Here is an 8,987-nt window from a genome sequence, read left to right as displayed (position 1 = left end):
GTACTCCAGCATCTGGATCTCCAATTATCAAATCTGGTGTGTGAGACTTTGTCCACTTCCTTTCATGTGGCAGATGACTTCTGGAACTAGATCATCCCCCATTATCCATGCTATCTCCATGAGTATTCTGAGTTTCTGATGCTCCCCCTGAAGATGTGTTCTCATGATTCTCTGATGTAGAATGATCAGAGTTTGAGGAGTCAGAATCAGAGTTTGAGTTTTCTGCCGAGTCTTCAACATTTTCATCCAGATTTTCATTTTGAAAGTGCTCCCCCTCAACATATGCTTGAGGTTGGTGAGTTGTAGTGACATACTCTGATATGATCTCAGAGTCAGAGTTTATGGAGTCAGAGAATGCATCTTCATCTTCAAATCTCAGTTGCTCATGGTCAGCAAAATCTTCCATTCCAGTAATTTTCTTATCATCAAAGGATACATGAATGGATTCCATGATTACCCTTGTTCTCAGATTGTAAACTTTGAAGGCTTTTGTTGACAGAGGATAGCCAACAAAGATTCCTTCATCAGCTTTTAAATCAAATTTGGTCAACTGTTCAGGATGATTTTTCAAAACAAAACACTTACACCCAAATATGTGGAAGTATTTGAGATTTGGTTTTCTGCCTTTGACCATCTCAAATGGAGTTTTCCCATGCTTGTTTATCAGAGTTGCATTCTGTGTGAAACAAGCAGATTGCACAGCTTCAGCCCAGAAGTAAGTTGGTAACTTTGCTTCTTCCAACATGGTTCTAGCAGCTTCAACCAGAGTTCTGTTCTTTCTTTCGACAACACCATTTTGCTGAGGTGTTCCAGGTGCTGAAAAATCCTGTTTAATTCCATTTGCTTTACAGAACTCTTCCATCTTAAAATTCTTGAACTCAGTGCCATTATCACTTCTGATGATCTTTACTGCATCTTTAGAAATTTTGTCCAGTTGTCTGACATGCTCAATTAACAGAGATGATGTCTCATCCTTGCTGTGTAGAAAATATACCCAAGTATATCTGGTAAATTCATCAACAATGACCAAAGTATATCTTTTCTTTGCAATGGACATTATATTTACTGGTCCAAAAAGATCAACATGAAGCAGATGATATGGCTCAAGAATTGAGGACTCGGTTTTACTTTTGAATGAGGACTTCCTCTGTTTTGCTTTCTGACAGGAGTCACAGAGTCCATCTGGAGTAAAAACTGATTTGGGAAGTCCTTTCACAAGATCTTTCTTCACTAGCTCATTTATATTGTTGAAGTTCAGGTGAGATAATTTCTTGTGCCAGTTCCAGCTTTCTTCAATACTGGCTCTGCCAAGTAGACAGATTGCAGAGCTTTCAGAGTTTAAAGAGAGCTTGGCTTCATAGATGTTCCCATGTCTATATCCTTTCAGAACAACTTTTCCAGTGCTTTTACTAATGACCTCACAGTGTTCTTCTAGGAAATCAACATGATATCCTCTGTCACAGATTTGACTTATGCTTAGCAGATTGTGCTTAAGTCCTGAGACCAGAGCTACAGATTGAATGATGACATTTCCAATATTGATATTGCCATATCCAAAGTTTTCCCTATGTTGCCATCTCCATAAGAAACATTTGGGCCAGCCTTCTCTACAAAGTCTAATAACAAAGCTTTATTTCCTGTCATATGTCCTGAGCATCCACTGTCCAGAACTAGGATGTTTTTCCTGTTGCCCTGCAATCACATACACAACTAATGATTAGTTTTAAGGACCCAGACTTGCTTGGATCCTTTGTTCTTGTTAAGTTTGTTAACACTAGCAGCGGAAGATTTATCAGAGATTAAATCAGAGTTTGTGCTAACAGACTTTTTAACAGAGTTTAAACCAGGAGAATCAATCTTTTTCTTCAAAGAAGGTTTCAATTCATAATAGTCATAGTATAAACTATGGTATTCCTTACAAGTGTAAATGGAATGCCATAAACTACCACAATGAAAACAAGGATTTTATGGTCTAAATCTAGTATTCCTAGTCTTAACTTCTGATTTGGAAGACATAGCATTTATGTCCTTATTCTTCCTATAAAAAGAAGCAAGATGATTAGGATTACAACAGTTATGACAAGTTTTCCTAGGAGCATTAGGAATAGACATATAATTGTTGCTTTTGTTTATTCCTACCTTCCCATTTCTATTTTTCCTAGGTTCCTTAATCCTGTTTTCTTTCTTAACCTCCTTGAGCTTATGCTTAAGCTGTTTCTGAGTCATTAAACCAATATTAACCTGTTTAGGTTTTTCAGTTTTTGATTTGTCCTGAGTCTTTGATTCTGCAACAAATCTTACTGGAACTACCTTAGGTTTTTCAATTTTAATGGTTTCTTGTTTATCTGACTCAGCTTCATATTTATCAGAGTATCCTAAACCTTTCTTCCAGTTTCCACTTTCTAAGATATTCTGAGTAGTCTTTCCTGAGTTAGTCCAAGTTCTGATTATCTCTCTTTCCTTAACAAGTTCTGATTCAAGAGAAGCATTTTTCTTTAAGAGTTCATTTTTAACAAAAACAGAGTCATCTCTTTCCTTCTGAACTTCTAGCATCTGAACTAGTTCTTGCTCAAGATAATCATTCCTTTTCTTAACTTCTAAGATTTCAGATTTTAGTCTCTCATTTTCTAGAGTCTGATCTCTATAACTAACATGCATATTTTTGAGAAACAATCTTAACTCAGTTATATCTTCAGTGTCAAAAGCAAGAGTGGAATGGGGTACCTTAGTTTCAACAGTCTCAGTGTTGTTGTCCATATTTGCCATCAAGGCATAGTTGACTTCTTCCTCTGATTCTGATGAGTCTGCCCAGCTTCCTTTCTTTGTGATAAAGGCTTGTTCCTTTTCTTTCTTGGCTTTCTTACACTCAGTTGCAAAGTGACCTTTCTCACCACAATTGAAGCAGGTGTATTTAGACTTATCAACTTTTCCAGATTTTTCTTCTTTGCCTTCATTCCTTTTGAAGGACTTCTTATCAGAGTTTCTGTCTTTCCTTGAGAACTTCTTCCCTTTGTTGAAGTTCTTGTAAGCCATCTTCTTAAAGCTTTTCACCATCAGTGCTGCCAGCTGCATCATCTCAGTATCACTATCATCAGAGTCTGAAAGTATATCAGTGTCTGAGTCATCATCAGAGTTTGATGACTCAGTGTCAGACTTTTTGACATGTGCTTTTCCTTTGCTTTTCACAGCTGTTTCTTCTTGAACTTTTAGAGCAACTGGTTTGGGTATCCCACCATGTTGTTTGCTCCTTTGCTCCATTTCAAGTTCATAAGTTTTCAATCTTCCAAAGATATCAACCAGAGACATCTCTTCAAGGTTATTATTATCTCTTATAGTGGTTACCTTCAAATCCCATTTTTCAGGAAGAGCAAGCAGAAATTTGAGATTTGAATCTTCTAAATCATATTCTTTATCCACCAGAGACAAGTCATTCAGCAGCTTGACAAACCTGTCATAAAGATCAGTCAATGATTCACCAGATTTTGAATCAAAGTGTTCATACTCTTGAGTAAGTATAGTTCTTCTGTTCTTTTTGATGGCTTTGGTTCCTTGACATCTGACTTCCAAAGCATCCCATATTTCTTTTGCAGTTTTGCATCCAATCACCCTATTTGACATAGCATTGTCAAGAGCACTGTGCAACAAGTATTTTACTTTTGCATCTTTACTGATTGATGAGATGTCCTCAGGAGTATAGTCTTTCTTTTCTTTGGGGATCATCTTCTGGGGTTCATCTCCAACTGCAACAGAGAGCTTTGTTGGCATGTGTGGACCATCATAAATCCTGTCCAGGTACTCTGGATCTGTAGATTCCAGAAACATAGCCATTATAACCTTCCAGATAGGATATTCAGATGCCCTGAGGACCGGAACCCTAAGTGACTCATATCTACTGTTTGAAGTTTGTGATTTTTCAGACATGATTGTGTGATTAAGATCTCACTGTAGGTATATTAACAGAGCTGGCTCTGATACCACTTTTTAGGCCGAATTAACTCACTATATAAAACTGTATAGTGAACACAATCAATAATAAAACAATCAAATAAGAGAATCAAAAAAGTAAACTCTTATTCACAAAACTCAGTAGGTTACAAAAACTCTCTTAGTGATTTATATCTTATCACTAAGAGCTGCAGGGTTACAAGAATAATATTCTTGATGTTCTAACTCTTATAGAGTAAACCCTAATCTGTGTTTATATATTCAGTTACATGATATCTACTGATTGATTTATAATTATCTGCTTCCTAAAATAATCTAATCAGTAGCTATCCTTCTGCTGTCCTGATTTGCACAATCTCCCTTGATCTTTATCTTCCTTATTTAGTCAGATCTGCTCCTGAAAATCAGCCGCCTGCAAACTCTGATCATCGATAAACTCTGATCCAGCTGTCAGTCGTTAAACTCTGATTTCAGCTAAACTCTGATATTTGCTTCTGCACACTAAACAAGTTAGATACCTGTGACATCATCAAATATGTAACAATATTAGTGTTAGTAACTTGTATTGTAGCTTAATCTTATAATTAATAACTTAGTTTGAAACTTTTCAAAAAAAGTTTTGAACTTGGGTATTTATGAGAAACTCTCTATATTTTTAAATTATATAAGCGATTAATAAATTATAAAAGAAAATAATTTCACTTGCAACTTATTATGAAAAGGATATTTTTAATTTATTTGACCTTAGTGAAAAAATATATCAAAATGAAAATTTCAGTGGTTAAATGCTTTATATATTTTCTCATACGATTATTATATTGAAAAATAAATGATTTTACATGAATATATATATATATATATATATATATATATATATATATATATATATATAGAGAGAGAGAGAGGGGGGGGGGAGGGTTCTCGTACAAACTTACAAACTTTTTTTGTTCAACACATATATAACTTGAGTTCAACATTTTTTTAAGATATTTTGTTGAACATCGATTAAAATTATGTTGGAAAAGTACAAAAACTAATTTTTCAATGTCATAACTAAGTTAAACGTAGTATATAACCGATATTTATCTTCCTGGACCCTACCCAAACCCCAGAGGTATAGTTTAAGCATCTCTATAAATATATTCAACACAATGATAATTACTGTTCTACCGCTTGAACCCCAGTTACAAATTTGTTAAATGCACGATTTATCTGTGCATTATTTTTTAAATTGTGATGTTTTTTCAATAATTTTCAGCATAGATGGAGTTTATAACTAAGGATTAACATGTTGGGAGGATAAAAGAAATTAATTTTTTTTGTAAGTTTGCAAATTAAAAAGTTTTTATTTGATCCTATCCCTATATATATATGATTAATTAGCTAGAATATATATTACCTTTTTAAGAATCAACCATAATATATCCAAATCTATTATTAACGAGGGCAAAATCGGGAAAAATCTATTTGCGAATATCTACATATCTTCTATTTTTGGTATTTCCATAATTCAAGACAATCAAATAATTAAATAATGTATTAGAATACTTTCCTGTGTAGCAGAATAGTTATCATCCATAAAGAACCTCCTTTCATTGAGAGCGTTAAAACAAAGAATTTATTCAAGGATGTAGGGTTTGTGTTTCTTCTCCAAAATATAGATTTTTTGATATCGAACAGTTTATATGTTTTTGAGCTGATCTGTGTGATATCCTTGCAGTTCTGGGATAGAGGCTAACAAGCAAATCAAATAACGATGGTGGTTCAAGCAAAACTCTATCATTGAAAGCAGGGACGAAGCCAGCAAACATCCACAAGGGGGGCCAAAAAAATTTCTTCGACACACTAAAATTTTTGTTAACACAATAAAATATTCAATATAAAATAAATACAAAAATACTAGTAAAAAAATTATAGTAAAACTTTGCGTTCTTTTAAATCAAGATATCAAATATATAATTGTGTCAACTAAAATATTTAGCTATTTATCTTCAACTATATTTAAGTATAAAATGATCGGGAAACTCATCATAATAACTCTAAATTATACTGTAATCTTTAATTAGCAATTAATACACATTAAATGAAATTATATTATGAATAGAAGCAAGTAAAATTTTAACAATACCTCAAAAACTACATATTATGCCTATTAACCTTACAAAAACAACATACGATTATTTAGAAGATGACAAGTTACAGTTTAAATAAATAAAAATGTTACTTGGATGATGAAATTTGAATTGACGATGAGTAAAATCAATATTAATATATATTAATTAAAAAACTGATAATACACGAGGACTAAATCTATTTTACGATAATGAGAAGTGAGGTATAAGTTTCTGAGACCTCCACCAAAGATTCTTGTTTTTTAAAAGATCCATATTGATGTTTAACTTTATCACATATTACATTCTACATTTTTTTAAAATAGGATAATTGTATGTATATCCATATTTTTGTTTGTTTTTATTTTTAAATTTGGTCTAATACATGAATTAGAGAAATCTAAGAATTAAAACGTTATTTTACAATGTTAAATTATTTTTTTTAGGAGCGAACAGATATTTTTTTTAGGGGGCCCAAATTTTTATATTTATATAAATATGTAGATAAAATATAATTTTTTCAAAATTATATAACACAAATAATAACATTATGGAAACCCTAGGGGGGCCATGGCCCCTTGTGGCCCCTATGTAGCTTCGTCCTGTTTGGTTTCAAATATATTCTAACATAAATTTGCCTCCTGCAGCTCTCACCCCTTTCATCTCTCGAAAAACTGTAGTTTGGTTTTGTTCCATGTGAGTATGTGTCATTTAACTTTGTATTTACTATTAATACAAATATTTGATTTTATTATTGTAGTTGAATGCCCTTTTTATTGCATGGGTTCCTTAGTCATCAAGTTATTTGTTTATAATTTAGTTTTTAATGATTTTTAACCATTTAATTTTGAGTTCCTATTTTATGGGGTTACCTCCCTACCTAATAAGTTGTTACATACTGTCAAACTATTAATTGCCAATATACCAAACTTTTCACGTATTTAATAAATTGTAAAAAACACAATGTTATAAATATGTGACATTAGTTAAAAATGATTTTATTTTTATAAATAATATTTTAGAAATTTGAAAATTTGTAAAATTAACTTTTCATTTAGTTATATAAAAATATATAATTCATTATTATATACAAAATAAAGAAATAGTAAGAATATTAACTATAATAGTCATTTTGAAATATGATCATAAAATAGAGTATGAAATACAATGGAGGAAAGTGAATTTAATCTATAGATTTCTAAATAAACTGTACTTAATTATAATTTTGATTCAGCGGGGTTCTTTATTATGTTTTTTATACCTATATATATTTCATTCGAATTAAATTGATAACATTCGAATTGATAACTTGAGTTTGGAAATGTAATTGCCAAAACTGCCAGTAGGTTGAGCTTTTGTAAAGATATCTGCAGTATTATCTGCACTCGTGATACTATGTAAATGAATTGTGCCTTTGGAAACTTGTTGACGAGTGAAATGGCAATCGATCTCTATATGTTTAGTGCGCTCATGGAAGACGTCATTGTGAGCAATGTCTATAGCACTTTTGCTGTCACAGTAAATAGGAGTGGCCAGAGAATGAGTTACACTCATATCTTCGAGTAACCATCGTAGCCGGATTAATTCCTGTGTGGTGTCAGCAAGAGCTCGATATTCAGACTCGGCACTTGATCGAGAAACAAGAGATTGTTTCTTACTCCGCCAAGAAATAAGAGAGTCTCCAAGAAAGAAACAAATCCAGTAGTTAAACATCTGGTAGTAGGATCACCGCCCCAATCAGCATCCGAGTAAGCATGTAACTCAAGTGGAGAGTCAAATGAATAATATAATCCATAGAATATGGTGCCTTTAACATAACAAAGTATGTCAAGGACGGCTGTGAAGTGAGGAGTGCGAGGAGCTGCCATGAACTGACTTACGATATGCACTGCATGAGCAATATCTAGTGTCTATATTATATATTTTTTTTATAAAAATCATGGTTAGATCATCTGCAATTATTTATACTACTGTACAAAAATAAGGACGAATACTATAACAAAAATAGATAATAGACAATTACAGAATTTCTTAAACTTGATTTGAGGTTTATATGATATCTAAATTAATGGTGGTTTAACTCCACAAAAATATAGTATCACTTGACTCAATTTTACTTGAGAATTGATTGTAGATGATAAATTGTTTGAAGTCATATTGATTTCAAATTGATGATTTAATGAATTTTCGGAATTCTAAATATAATTCTCCTCGATTTTACCGCTCATTTATGTTACTATTACTCCCTTCGTCCATCTCATTTATTTATATTTCTTTCCCAATGTTTGGCATGTATTGAGGTTCCCATTTCTTATAAAACATAGTTCCATAACATGATTTTGATATTTTCTTTTTGTGTAAAAAAGTCAAAAGTTAAATTTTTATTCAGAAAAAATAAAACAATTTATGAAACTAAATCTTTTAGGAGTCTTGGAAGCATGTCAAACACTCGTCCGCTAAGATTAACTACCTAGGGCACATATGGAGTACTATACATAAAGATATCGACACATATCAGATCATGATGACATTGCAGACTACCACTATATTATAATAATGCTAAAAAGAATAAAATAGTGTTAATAATTAATTCTGAACCTAACGTTAGTGACAAAAAAATCCGAACCTTAAATTAGTGACAAAAAGAAAAAAAAATATAGTTTAGTGGTACGTTTTTAAATACACAATAAGTTGAGTGACGAAAAAATCTATTTTCCCTTTTTCAAAAAGTTATTTTATTGAGCGTTTTGGTTTAGAGGTTTTGGTATGTGTCATAAAAAACTAATCAAACAGCTATTTACCAAACACTTTTACAAGAAATCATTAGTTTAATCAGCTAGTCAAAACAACTATTTCAATAATTAGTCAAAATATCTGATTCAATCTCCTAATTACCAAATAAAACCTTAATATCTATCTTTGGGTTCTGAC

Source organism: Daucus carota, chromosome 2 (genome assembly GCF_001625215.2).
Source record: "Daucus carota subsp. sativus chromosome 2, DH1 v3.0, whole genome shotgun sequence".
In the NCBI taxonomy this organism is placed as follows: domain Eukaryota; kingdom Viridiplantae; phylum Streptophyta; class Magnoliopsida; order Apiales; family Apiaceae; genus Daucus; species Daucus carota.
This window is presented reverse-complemented; position numbering follows the sequence as displayed.